Raw genomic sequence first — 14,597 nt, forward strand, 5'->3', positions numbered from 1 at the left:
AGCCACAGCCCCTGCCCATGTACCCGGGGCCGAAGCAAGCTGCCCTTCAAAGCTGCCAAGGACGTCTCACAATGAGCCACAGTGAGAGCCACTGTCCACGCTTGACTGAGTGGGGCTGGGGTGGCAGCAGCCCGGGAAACACTTGGAACCGGTGGTCCTGGGCTGCGAGCACACAGCTGGCACGACGGGAAGCACCATGAGTGCAGAGGGTGCAGGTGTCTGTCGCGGCATTACTTACACTGCTTGGAGTCCGCTTCAGCTCACAGGTCAAGCTATAGTGAGAAGAGATGGACACAGCCTGGGTATTAGTCTCCAGTGGCTGCTGTAACAAGTTACCTCTATCGTAGTGGCTTAAAGCCTCACCAATGCATTGTCTTAGCGTTCTGGGGGCCAGAGTCCTACTCAAGGTGTGGACAGGGCCGCATTCCTTCTGGAGGCTCCAGGGGAGCACCATCTGTTGCCAGCCTTTCTGTCTCAATGGGTATATTAATGCAAGTGGCACATCCTATCTGAGATGGAGGCAAGCGCCCTGGAACAGCCCGGTGGTCTAGCCTCGGGCTTGGGTGCTCTGGGAGTGCCCTCCGCTGTGGGTCCCAAGCTGAGACTCCCCCAGCCTGTGGCCCAATCTCGGAAATCCACATGGCAGGCTCTGCCTGGGGGCACCTTGGGTCACAGGAAGGACAAGGGGGGGACCAATGGGGCCCCAGAACAGGGAGTATGGGCCCATCCCGTCCAGCGATGACTCCGGGTACTCGGTCCTCTCTGTTGGAGCTTCCAAGGCCAGGGCCAGACTCGCACACACCTGGAGGGCCTCCCTTGGTTGAGGTATCTCTGACAGCGGGGACCCATGTATGACCTCTGGGGCAACCGTTGGGCCGAGCAGTGTGGGGACAGGGGCTTGGGGTCCAGCCACCATGGGACCAGCAGGCAGGAGTGAAGGTTGGAGGTCAGGCTGCTGGACTTGGTGTGGAGGGACCCCAGCCAAGGGGTGGGACCTGTCGGAGCCTTGGTCGTCATCGGCAGCAGGAAGCCTGCGGTTCTGGAGAACTTGAAAGGGCCGTGGGCCTGGCAGTCGCGTTGGGGACCTGGGGGCTGCCACGAACACCCTTCCTCACTCCCCACAAACACTCCCCACAGCCCCCCCCCGCCCTCCATCTCCCCGCAACAAAGCTAAGCTGCTTTTGGAAAAAGGAAGGAAAGCCAAACAAAACAGGCCTGGCCTTTGAGGCCTCCAGCGCTGTCTACGGACTGAGCGGGCTTTGACGGGGCAGGGGCTGGGCTGTGTACCTGGGAATGTGGGGACCACGTGGTTGCAGGCAGAAGGCCCGACAGCAGTCCCATCGGGCCTCCCCCTGACTCCCTTGGGTGCCCCATCCTCGCACATGGGCTTCCCGGTCCCTGAGCCCAATGGGCCCTCTATCCTGAGGGTTAAAGCATGTTCGCCTGTCCCCCTGGGGGGATGGAGGGTTTTCCCAGGGGGAGGGGCACACATCCCACAGGACACTTGCCTGCTAGGCAGTGGAGGGGACTCAGGTACAGTCCCCTGGTGTCGCCCTGTGGGGTCATTAGACTCCCCCGGTGGACTGGTCTCCGTCCCTGCTCCTCTGGCCACCCTGGACTCTGCTTATGCCCCTGGGGACCGGATGAGGCCTCTGGGCGGCTGGGCCGGGACTGGGGGGTCACAGGGGCCCTGGTTTAACGAGCAGCACGTGTGCGCCCGGCTCGGCTTCCTGCACGGCGCTCGCCCAGAGGACTGGTGCTTGGCGACCACGGAATTTGGCTCCTTCCCAGTGTCACAACCATGGGGAGCTCCCCACCCCGCAGCGACAGTCTTGGCCAGACTTGGCCAGGCGGGTGTGGTGGGGCCCATGGGGGGCCTGCGTCCAAATTCAGGGGGCAAACCCAGGGTGGGAGCAGCAGCGTGGGCGGAGATGCCCGCGCGCAGGAGCCATTAACCACCAGGTAACAGATTTGATTAATTTTGTGCCTGGAGGGGTTTTTTTTCTTTTCCCAAAGAATCAGAGAAAACAAAATATTTTTCTAATTAAATAAATCTACGGTGCACGCTAATGGAGCCCGTCTGTGGGCTTGTGACAGGGCAGGGGGAGACGTGGAATAATGATTTTATTTTTTCATTAAATAGAATTATAGGCAGTTACTCAAAGCAACGCTGAGCCTAATTGAAAGAAACCCATTTCTTCTTAATTTACTTTCACGGTTTTGAATGATAAAAGAGGGTGTTCGTTGGAAAATTAAATAAAAAACACAACACTAGGAGAGGAGTTTCTGTAGGTGCATTATTTTCTCCTCGAGCTTTAAGAGCTTTAAGTAACGGTCACTAGGCCCTGGCAGGAAAGAGGAGCCTCGGGCTCTGGGGGTGTGCCCAGGGTCTCAAGGTGGGGGAAGTGCGGCAGCCGTGAGACCCTAGACCCCAGCTCTGTGGGCTCTGTCTCCCCTGCATGGGCCATGCGCCACGCGCGGCCCCACAGGCACGGACAGCCCAGTGTCTGTCCCAGGTCCCTCGCTTCCTACTTCCTTAGGGTCTGGACCTCCCTCCAGGAAGAGTTTCTGCTCATCAGAATCCTCGGGAAGGCTGCTGGCAAGAAGTGCGGGGCGTGGAGACTGCTCTTGAGAGTCTGTCCTCCTGGGGCCTGTGTCATCTGACAGCGTCCATCTATGCTGCCTTCTATTCTAGGAGGGTCCCCACCCCCTCCAGTGTTCATGCTGCGGTCTCTGTTCTGGTGCCTCCACCGTCCTCTCTAGTTATTCATCAAGTCCACTGCCCACCCTGCTGTCTGAGGCTCCACTTCTTCCAGGAAGCCCTCCCTGACCAGCCTTGTCCTCCGCACATCCCACTGTGCCCAGCTCTGGGTATGAATAAAGATGCAGCTCACCACATGTTTATTGAACATCTACTGTGCATAGGATGGCCCTTGGAGGTCCAGGCTGGGGGCCACTGCATGGCCTGCCTCGGTGGCTGAGAGTGTCCGAAGCCATGCCCTGGCACTTTCTGGGATGCCAGGAGTACCCCACACCTGCGCTGTCCAGAGGGGTGGCCATATGTGGATGTTGAGCATTTGAGGTGTAACTAGTGTGACTCAGGAGCTGAATTTTAAATTTTATTTATTTTAGTTAATTTAAATTGAAACTGTCAGGGGCACCTGGGTGTCTCAGTGGTTGAGTGTCTGCCTTCGGCTCAGGTTGTAATCCCAGGGTCCTGGGATCGAGTCCTGCATCGGGAGGAGAAACTTGCTTCTCCCTTTGCCTGTGTCTCTGCATCTCTCTCTATGTCGCTCATGAATAAATAAAATCTTAAACAAAAATGAAATTGTCACTCTGGCTACCATATTGCACCGCAGTGTTTAAAATCTGGTGACATCCTCACATGTTAGATATAATATTCCAACACAGAGAGGCCCCAGTGTCTAACTCACACACCCTTCTCATTTTGGGGGAGAACAGCATTTCTTGGGTGAGAGATAAATATGGTCAGAAAAGCATGAGGGTGTTTATTCTTGATTGAAAAAATGTAACGTAATATGATGTTCAGAATGCACAACAGTCTCTGGGAAGTAACAAGATGCCCCGATCCAGCTGCCAGCTGCCCCACCCCTGGGCCCCACTTTATCCCTGAGAGTCACAGTGAAGGGATGCAGGTGCCCGTGGAGGGTCAGGCCTCTTGCAATGCAGCCACTGAGCCTCCAGCCATAGGAGAATAATCGTGTCCTTAGCTCATATTTTCCGGGTGGGCCCCCACTAGTGCCATGGGTGGTCACCCAGGAGGGGAGGCACAGACCAAGGCCTCACGGGGCTTCCCTGGGCATTTCTGGGTGTGTGCCCCGTTCTGTCTGCCTCTGAGCTGCTGGGCTGTCCAGTCCGCACTGGGGCTGACCGAGGCTGCTGAGGTGAGCCCAGGGTCCCCCACCCTGGACTCCTCAGAGCATGACCCCGCTCCTTTGGCCCATCTAGGCTCTTAGGACCCTCCCAGTGGGGTTTCCACCTGTCCATGTGCAGTGGCCAAGTGGACACCTCCAGGTGAGGTCACTCTCCATGGGGCCACTTTGCTGGGAGGATATGTTTCATTCACTGCTTCTGCTACTTTTTACGCTAACTACTTCCCAGGAAGGGCCCAGTGGCGACACATAATGGTTCCCGTCTGCGAGGCTTCCAGGCCGTTCTCTGTGGCTCTGCCCTCCAGCCCTCTCCCAAGGAGCTGGGATGAGCTGCTCCTGCTCTGAGGTGGCCTCAACTCCCCAGGGTCCCTGGTGGGGTCCTTGTTGCAGCCACTTTCCCTTGTTTTCTTGGAACCTGGGCCCGAAGGGCCTGTCTGGCTTTTGGAGTGATCTGCTGAGGCCACTTATTAAACACCTGCTGTGTGCCAGTCCTGTGCTAGACCCTGAGCCCCGGGTCTGGGCTGGGTGCATGAGCTCAGCCAAAAGCAGGGCTGTGTGCAAAATCTGCCTTCTTTCCTCTCCGTGGGGACAGGGACTCAGGCTGCCCTGCCCTAGGCTGTGTCCAGTATGTCAGCTTCCTGGCTAGGTTTCCTTTGTGTGCTGCTCTCATCACCCCTGGTGGCCTGACTGGGGTGCAGCGGGTATGGCTGGGGACGGGTGATGGGTTAGTGATGTCTGCGTGGGCTGGAGAGTGAGCACCAGGGGCAGGCATCCACCACCACCACGCCGCTGTTTCTCAGCCCACTGACCCCTGTGTGTTCAGTTGGTGAACGTGGGTGCTGCTGGGACCCCCACCCTGGGGCCTGTCCCAGGTCACCAGGTCTGTCTGTTACCTACAGCGTCTTTCCCATCCTGCAACGTGCACCGATGGGTATCTTGTGCAGAAGGAAGCTGTGCGTGCACCAGGTGGGGTGGGCTGGGGGACCAGATAAAGGAGAGGGACAGGTGCCACCAGCAGTGCAGAGACCATGTGGAGGGGTCCGGGTGGCACTGTGCTGACGAGCCTCTGAGCCTGGCCTGGGGTCTGTGCCCAATGTCCCTGCCCTGGGTGCAGGAGGAGGGAGCATGGTGCTCAGCAGTGCCCTCCTTTACCCAGAATCCTCTGTCAGCAGCCATAGTGCCCACCCTGCCCTGCTGCTCTGGGGCTTTGCCCTGCCCTCTGGCCATCACCCTGTGGAAGGGACATTGAGGGGTCCCAGAGCTGAGGAGGGTGTCCAGCCTTCCCTCGGCCTGGGGAAGATGGCCAGGGTGGGGCTGAGCAGTGCAGGGTACCTAGCAGGGTGCCCCTCTCTGGGGGTCTTGGGGCTCCCGTGTTGCCTTCCGATCATCCCCGGTGGCCTCATAGCCCCTGGGGTGGAAACTGGCACCATGAGGCAGTCCCGGCGTGGCCAGCCGACCAGCCGTGGAGGCGCGCCCGGGGGGTGATGGATGGAGGCGACCGTCCTGCAAGGCCATGACAAATGTCCCTCTCACTCACAGGCTCTCCTCGGGATCCTCTAATACTCCTCGAAGGTGAAGTCCCATTTTTCCGCTGTAATCACACTATTAAACTTTAATATCCAATATTAATAAAACATACTCTCCCTAATAGAGCCAGCCGAAGCGGGGGTGAGCCAGCAGGAGGATGGCCCCTGGGTGACCGTCCTCTGAGCTCTCCCGTTGGGCTGAGCATGGGGGCAAGGCTAGGGGGCAGCACCTTGGGGGTCCCCTGGCTCCTCTCTCCCCTCGAAGTACCAGGCTCCTTCCGGCTTTCCAGTGGACGCTTGCCAAGCAACATGGTGCTGCTCCGCACAGGTGAGTGGGGTGGCCTCTAATGGGGTGTGAGGTGGGCCTGTGCATTGGCTGAAGCCAAGCTCCAGGGTCAAGGCCCCTCTGCCCTTACCCCTCATGAGCCCTGTGCTGCAGCCATGCTGGGCTGTGACCTGCTGCCCAGTGTAGGGGTGCTGGTAACAGTTTGTCCAAACTGGGACAGTCTGGAGAGAGTGCAGGGCCCCTCTCCCTGTTGGCTGGGCCAGTGGATGTCACTGGGGCTGCCCAGGGACCCTCATTGCTCCCTCTTGGGATTTTGCTGGGGAACTGCCTCCCTGCTATGCCTGCCTTCTCTCCTGCTCACTGCCACCCCTGGGCCCCAGTCAGTGTCACCTGTTCCCTGGGGCCCCCACTTGGGCTTGTGCATGGAGCACAAGCTGCTGTCAGGGGACCAGGCTGCAGAGCAACCAGATGCAGGTTATAGGAGAAACAACAGGTCCTGCTGGAGGACCCCCCAGCTCTCCCTAGGGGCTCCCCAAGACCTAGTAGGTCTGGGGTGACCAGCAGGTGCCCGGGGACACCCAGAAGCCCCCATGCCACCAGCAAGAGCATTCTTCCCACTTGGGAGGTTCCCTATCTCCCAGATATGGCTTTATTTTACTTCAGTTATTTTATTTTTGAGAGGGAAATCTCGTATGGTACAATTCAGCCCTTTGAAATGAACAAGCCAGTGATTTTTAGGGTAGCAGATCTTTGCTCACAGATTCCCTGTCTGCAAGTTCACCTCCTCACCGACAGGAATTCGTGGCACCCAGATCAGTACCCGGGGAATGTCGTGGTCATTCAGACACTTGCAGGCAGCTGAAAACCTGTGTCCTGTCGCCTGGTTCAGCCCCGGCTACGGATAGGGTCTCTGCTGTGGGGTATTTAGTGATGTGGGTTTTGCAGGTTTGTGCTTCTCCTTGGCCCTAGGTGGAGCCGACCTGCCTGCGCACCTGCCCCGCGGAAGGACAAGACCTGGACTGCCCACGCCGCGACTGTCGCCCAACACCCGCCCCAGCCATGCCTCCTGGAATGGCCTCAGTGATCCTCCAATGGCCTCCGATGGTCATTTTGATTCTGTTTGTGTCCTTGCCTCACCCTCCCCAGGCCCAATGTGTCTCTGCTTCCCCCAAACGCCAGCTTATCCTGGGCGCACAGAGAGGGAGGAGGTGGAGGGTGCCCGGGCCCTGCAGGCTGGTGCTGCGTCGGGGAAGGACCCCAGGCCTCAGAGGCTTGAGGTGTTTATAGCGATGGAGGCCAGCCAGGAAGCAGGGGACAAAGAGGCTTTGCTAGGGGTGGGGCCAGAGCGTGACAGAAAGCCTTCCCGGGAAATCTGGACTGGCCCTCCCTTCCCCGGGGGCAGGGCAGTGGGAGAGGAGAATGAGGGCTTTGTAAGCTCTGTCCTCTCCCCGAACAGGGCGCCACCCCACCCTGGTAGCATGTGACTCCCACCCTGCATTCCACCACCTGGAGCCTTCCAGAAGCCCGGCCTCCTTCTGGCTGGAGCCGGGTCCTGCGACTGGGGCGTGAGGCCCGGGAGGGGGCGCAGGGTTCTGAATTCCAAGTTTGTGGGTCTAGAGTCCAGGTTTCAAGGCTGAGCTCCAGGGGCTCTGGGTGTTGGGCGAGGGAGGAGGGCGAAGCAGGAGCTGGGTGTGGAGGGGGTGGTGGCCAGGGGAGTCCCCCAAGAACCTGTGAGGTCATGTGGAAAAAATCAGGCGGGCCCATCCAGGGTGGGTTCAGCTCCCTTAGCCCCTTTAGATGTTGTCTCAGGGCGTGGGATGCCAGGGAGAGGGAGTTTCCGGCCGCAGCTCAAACGAGGGTCCTTCAGCTGGGTCCACACCTGGCCTGGCTGTCCCCCAGCCCGGGACCCTGTTCTGCCACCATGGGCTCTGCATATGGGAACTCCTGGTGCCTTCACTGGCCCTGCCCGCCCCTTCCCTGGGCTTCCCAGAGACTTGTCCACGCAGCCCGCCGGCTTCCCCCGCCACCTCCAAGGCTCTTCGGGCAGCATGGTGGCATTGGAGGGAATGGTGGGGAAGCAAATGGTCCGCACACATTCACTACTATGAAATTTAAGATTAATTATGATTTCCATAGGAATCTCATTATGCAAATAATAATCATTTCCTTCTGCAGGGGCCTTGAGGCCCGCAGGGCCTGGAGATCCATCTCCCCGACCCCCAGGGCATTATCTGTTATGAGACTTTGTCAAATACAGGCGTGGAGCTCTAATGCTTGGGCGCCTTTTCCAAAGAAAGCTTGGGGACGTCTGGATAAAACTGATTGTGTGTGTGTGCTTTTCTTTCCCCAGAACAACTGCAAAATGCTTTTCCAGATTTAAGTGGAAGATTTTGTCGCTAAAGGCTGAGAAAAGATCAAATCTGCACAGAGTAAGTCCACCGCCTTATCGCCAAGGAGGTCATGAGACAAACCGCAAAGCTAACACCAGCGCCGGCCCCGAAGGGTGCAGAGGGGCTCAGGTGCGGAGCCTCCCCAGCAGGGCTTGGTGACTGCAGCCGCCAGGCCAGTGCCATCCAGGAGTGCCCCTGGCCTTTGTCTCTGCTCTTGGGTCGCCGGAGGAGGGGACTTCCATTTACTCATTGATGTTCTATTGGGCAGTCAGATTCCTGTGCCCCAGGGAGAGGTCAGAGGCAGTTCTGGAACCCGGTGGACACGTTATCTACGCCAAGAGGAGAGAGACTGGCAACCACCCCCTTTTGGTCTCACTGCAGAGTTGAAGACAGGTCTGAAAAACCAGGTGGTAATGAGGTGCTTATCTTCTTGGTGTGACACTCAGAGACACAGAGTGCACATAGCATTCAGGTCATCCTCACGGGGTCATAGCATTCAGGGATCACGTGGTCTATATAGAGTGAGGGATGGGACAAAAGTGTTACGACACCAGTCATGTCAATAAATCTGGTCTCTTTGATCCTGTTGTGTGGCTGGGTGGACCTTTCGCATGAGGGGTGAACTATGGCAGCTTCTTCTCCACCTCTGTTGGTGAACTGAAGCACATGTGCACGCAGAAAGCTGCTCCATTGTCACTGTCACTGAACATACTCAAGACACTTTCACCTAGATCAGGAGACGGAACATCCCCCACCCAGCCTCCATGTCCACTCCATCATTTTTCCACATTCCTCCCCAAAGCAGCCACCACCTGAACTGAACTCCCAAGCATGTGCTGGTTCTGCCTCTTTCTGAACCTGATACACATGGAGTCGCAGGCGCGGCCTCTGTGTGCCTGGATCCCTTCTCTCAGTGTTGTGACATTACTCCACGGCACGCGGAGCCCTTGTGTCCTGCCTTTTCTGCTGCTCAGTAATCACATCTTATCTGTACCACAGTTTATCATCCTTCTGCCGGTGGACATTTGGATTGCGTTTGTCTTGGGACTGTGGCCAGTTGTGCGGCTTGAACAGTGTTGTGAGGGCTTTCTCCGGCGCGCGTGCAGGACGGGGTTCTCACCAGCCCTGGGGAGAGCCAGACTGTAAGTCATTCTGGTAGGCATGAAGGAGTGTCCCATGGTGGGTTTAATTTGCATTTCCCTTGATGAGTAATGACACTAAGCACTTTCTTCCCCCAATTGTTTATAGGATAACTTACAAAAAACCTGTTCAAGTCTTTTACTCACTTATTATTATTATTATTATTATTATTATTATTATTATTAAGCTGTCTTTGGTTCTTGCTGATTTGTAGATGGTCAGTATATATTCTGGATATGAATCTGTTACCTGATATATTTGCTTTCAATCCATGGTTTGCCTTTTTACCTTCTTGCCTTATGGTCGGTGTTTTCATATTCCACTTAAATCTTTGCCTGCCTCAAAGGTATGCACGTTTTCTCCTGTGTTACCTTCTGGGAATTTTGTTGTTTTATCTTTCATATTTAGAATTCATGTTGTCCTAAGAGCTGGTGTCTAAGGGTGGTGTGATGTGGAGATCCGGGTTTCTTTTCCATGATGATGTCCAAGTGACTCAGCACCATTTCTTGAAAAGGCTGTACTCCCCCTGCTACACTGCAGTAGAGCCTTTGACCTATGCCAAGTGACCATTTATGTGTCTGTTTTATGGGTCTCCTTGTCTGTCCTTGTGCCAACACCACAGTCCCTTAGTTACTGTAGCTTCATAATAAATGTTGGTGTCTGGTAGGGTAGGTCCTTTGACTTCGTTCTTCTGTAAGGTTGTCTTGGCCCTTCCGGGTCCTTGCCATTTTCATGTACGCTTTAAAACTGGCTTATCACTGGGGCACCTGGTGCCTCAGTTGGCTGAGTATCCGACTCTTGATTTTGGCTTATGTCATGATCTCAGTGTGAGGAGATCGAGCCCTGCGTTGGGCTCCATACTCAGCTTGGGATCTGCTTGTCCCTCTCCCTCTTCCCACTTGTGGTCTCTCTCCAGTGCTCTCTCTCTCAAATGAATAAAGAAAATCTTTTAAACAAACCCTGACAAGCCAGGGTTCTACCAATAAAAACCTGTTGCAATTTAGAAATTAATATTGAATCCACGTATTAATTGGGAGGTATCTTTACATGACATCTTTACATGTCATTTTTGGTTGCTTTACTTTCTAATTATTTAATGTTCATGTGATCCCCAGGCTATATGTGGGAGCCCTCACCCCTCCCACTCCCAAACCACCATAGAAACCCAGACCTATCTGCTTTCTAAGCTCTTTCTACCCTTTTTGGACCAGCTGAGCCAGCACTCCTCTCTCCCCAAAGCCTCACTATGGGAGCCATAAACCTTCTCATATTCTTTTGGATGTGAATATGGTCATCGTATCCACATCTGATGGGGTGAGATGATCCATCTTGATTCTTGTTGTGTGGTGACCACAACACCAGCATATAAGAATGTGATCGATTTTCATATATTCACCTTATATCCAGTCACCATACTGAATTTATTTGATCATTATGATAGTTCATCTGTGGATTCTTTAAGATAATTTAAATAATAAGTCAGGTTGTCTGCAAGTAAAAGTTTTATTTCTTCCTTCCCAATAAAATGCCTGTTATTTTTTCTTGCCATATTACACTGGCTAGGACCACTAGTGCAAAGCCGAATAGACCCAGGAAGAGCAGATGTCTTTGTTTCATTTCTAATCTTATGGAGAAAGCTTTAAATACTTCACCACTAAGTAATATATGTCTAGACTTTTTGCTCTCTATCAGACTAAGGAAGTTCCCTCCTATTATTTTCTTTTTTTTAAAATAAAGATTTTATATATTTATTTGTGTGTATGTGTGTGAGAGAGAGAGACAGAGACAGAGACACAGGCAGAGGGAGAAGCAGGCTCCCTTCAGGGAGCCCGATGTGGGACTCCATCCTTGGATCGTGAGATCACAGGCAGACTGAGCCACCCAGGCATCCCTCCTTCTATTATTTTCTGAGAATTGTTTTCATTACCATACTTTTTCTGTATTCTATAAATTGATTTCTTTGTAAATTGATTTCTAGCTTAATTCCATGGATCAGTACTCACTGTGTACTTGCAAGAAATTGGGAGTCAATGTCTCCTCATATTTTGCGTCTTGCATACCTCATCTGAGTCACCCTCTTCTTGGCCCTGCCTTGATATTTGTGAGGTCTGTTTTCTATCAGAATATGATAAACTTTGGTTAATATTCCTTATGTATTTCAAAAGGATGTGTATCCTGCAGTTGTTGGGTATAGTGGTGTATATCTATAAACCAGGTCTCATTTTTTTAAAAAAGACTTTATTTATTTATTCATGAGAGACACACACAGAGAGAGGCAGAGACACAGGCAGAGGGAGAAGCAGGCTCCATGCAGCGAGCCCAACGTGGGACTGGATCCCGGGTCTCCAGCATCAGGCCCTGGGCTGAAGGCGGCGTTAAACCGCTGAGCCACCCAGGCTGCCCCTCATTTTAATTACATTTTCAAACTCTATATTCTTAGTGAACCTGTTGGTTCTATCAGTTTCAGGCTGACGTAGGTGAAAAATTTCCCATTGTGATTATAATTTTGTTCATTTCTCCCTTTATATCTGTCATGTTGCCTTACATGTTTTGAAGTTATATTATTAGGTATATACAAATTTAAAATTATTGTATTTTCCTGAAAGGTGACCATTTTGCCTTCACTGACTGTCTCCTTGATCTCTAGCACAGGTTCTTGCCTCAGGGTCTGCATTGTTTGATATTATTGTATCAAAACTTGAATTTCCTTTGGCTAGTTTTATAGGGTGCAGATATTTCTATCCTTTTTGTTTCAATTTTTGCATATCTTTATAGTTAAAGTATGTCACAAGCAGCATGTAGTTGGTCTTTTAAAAAATACAGTATGACCATCTTTATCTTTTAATTGGGACACTTAGTACTTTTACATATAATTACTTATATTTTGGGGTTTAAATCTACCATGTGACGATGTTGTTTTTCTATTGAACACATCTGTTTTTGTCATTCCTTTTCATTTCCTGTTGTTTTCTTCTTTTCTCTATTAACTTGTTAGATATAGGTATTTTCTTCTCCTTTTAGTCTTTACCTAAAGATTAAAATATGCGTGCTTGATTTGTTAACTTTGCCATAGTTGAGTACTTCTCACTTCTAAGACTATGGAAGCACCTTAGAATAAATATTTTAACTCCATTTATTTATCCCCTCTTGCATTTTGTGTTATTGCTGTGATACGTGTTAATCCTACCATATACATAAAACCCAATAGGATGCTATAATTGTTTTATATAGTCAAGATTCATTTATATTTATTCACATAGTTATCTTTTCTCTGCATTTAATTGTCTCTGCATTTAATTTCATTTCTTTGCTTTGGGGCAATTTTCTTTTTGCTTGAGAATTCTTTTTAATATTTATGTGTGTGTCATGGTGGGTGCATGAAGGTGTGTGGTGGGGTGTGTGTGATGGTGTGTGTGCGTGATGGTGTGTGGTTGTATGTGTGTGATCGTGGGTGTATGTTGATATATGTGTTGGTGTGTGTGTGATGATATGTGTGATGGTGTGTGTGTGTGTGGTGGTATGTGTGTGTATGATGGTGTGTATGATAGTGTGTGGTTGTATGTGTGTGATGGTGTGTGTGTGTGTGATGGTGTGTGTGTGTGGTGTGTGGTTGTGTGTGTGTGTGTGTGATGGGTGCATGATGGTGTGCATGTGGTGGTGTGTGTGTGTGTGATGGTGTGTCTGTGTGTTGCTGTTATGTCAGTTTTCTGTCATGTTTTTTTTTTTGTGGCCTTCATTAAAAACAACTTTATTAAGCTTTATTTACATGCCATTAAATTCATGGGGTGAGGGACGCCTGAGTGGTTCAGTGGTTAAGTGTCTGCTTTCCGCCCAGGGTGTGATCCTGGAGTCCCAGGATGGAGTCCCACATTGGGCTCCCTGCATGGAGCCTGTTTCTCCCTCTGCTTATGTCTCTGCCTCTCTCTCTGTGTGTCTCTCATGAATAAATAAATAAAAAATCTTAAAAAAAATTCATGGTGTGAATGAGTTTTAGTATATTTGCAGAATTATACAACCACCAGCACCACAATTTAATTTTAGAATATTTCCATCACCCAAAAAGGAAAACTCCTTCCTATTTAAAGTCATTCCTCATTCCCCACCCCAGCCTTAGGCAACTACTAATCTACTTTGTGTCTCTATACATTTGACTCTTTGGACAATTTATATAATGATATGTGTTCTTTTGTATCCAGCTTCTTTCAGTAAGGTTTTTAAAGTTTACCCATTTTGTAGCATGAACTGGAGCTGTTAAGGCTCACTATTCCACTGTATGGAGAGACCACATTTGTTTATCATTCAACAGTTGAGGGACATTTGAGTTGTCTCATCTTTTTGGCTTTTGTGTATAAAGCTACTGTAAGTATTTGTGTATACATTTTTGTGTGGACAAATCTTTTCATTTCTCTTGGGAGTATACCTAAGAGTGGAATTGTTTGATCATATACATGATCTATGTTTCACTCTCTAAGGAATCATTGGTCTTTATTTTTGAAGCCATCCCCTTGCATCAGAATTCTAAGTTGGTAGTTATTTTATTCCAGCACGGGAACTATAACAACGCACTGTCTTTGGCTTCTATCATTTGTGTTGAGAAATGCACTGTCAGTCTATTGGTGTCTTTTTTTTTTTTTGAAGACATTTTTCAGCTCTAAAATTTCCATTTATTATTTTTCAGATTTCATATTTCTGGTGAAAGTTTCTGTTTTCTGAAACACACCTTTGTTAAGCCTTTTCTGAGAACTCTGATATCTGGATCACCTGTGGGTCTGTTTCTATCATCTGTCCTTGGTTTTCCACTTGTGTGTGACCCAGTATTATGGTGTCCTGTGGCCGCTGTAAGAAAGTGCCACAAACTGAGGGCTTAGGAGAACAGAATCTTTCTTTCTTTTGGAGGACTGAAATCCAAAATCACTGAGTTGGCAATGTGTATTTCTTCGGAGCCTCTAGGAGAGATTTCATTCCTTGCCTTTTTCAGCTTCTGATGGCTCCAGGCTTTCTTTGGTTTGTGGCCACATCCCTCCAATCTCTGTTTCCATGGTCCTGTGCATGCCTTGTCTTCTTCTTGTGCATCTGGAATATATCCATTCCAGATTTTTCTGTTCTACAGCAGGGGGGATGGGTCTGCTGTAAGGTACAGCAGAAGGGGAAGTGTATCACAATGTATAATAACTGTCTAATAAAATAAAAATTATTTTAATGCTGAGTATGAAATAGCCCCTTCTTTACAAAATTGAACTATGTTACAAATGAAAGTTGATCTTTTTCCTTATCTTCAGTTGTTTGAGGCATACATTGATAACAAGTTATTGAACATATTTCATAAGTTCATCTGCATTCTGCAGCAGAGCATGAAAAAACA

This window comes from Vulpes vulpes, chromosome 12, assembly GCF_048418805.1.
Source record: "Vulpes vulpes isolate BD-2025 chromosome 12, VulVul3, whole genome shotgun sequence".
NCBI lineage: Eukaryota > Metazoa > Chordata > Mammalia > Carnivora > Canidae > Vulpes > Vulpes vulpes.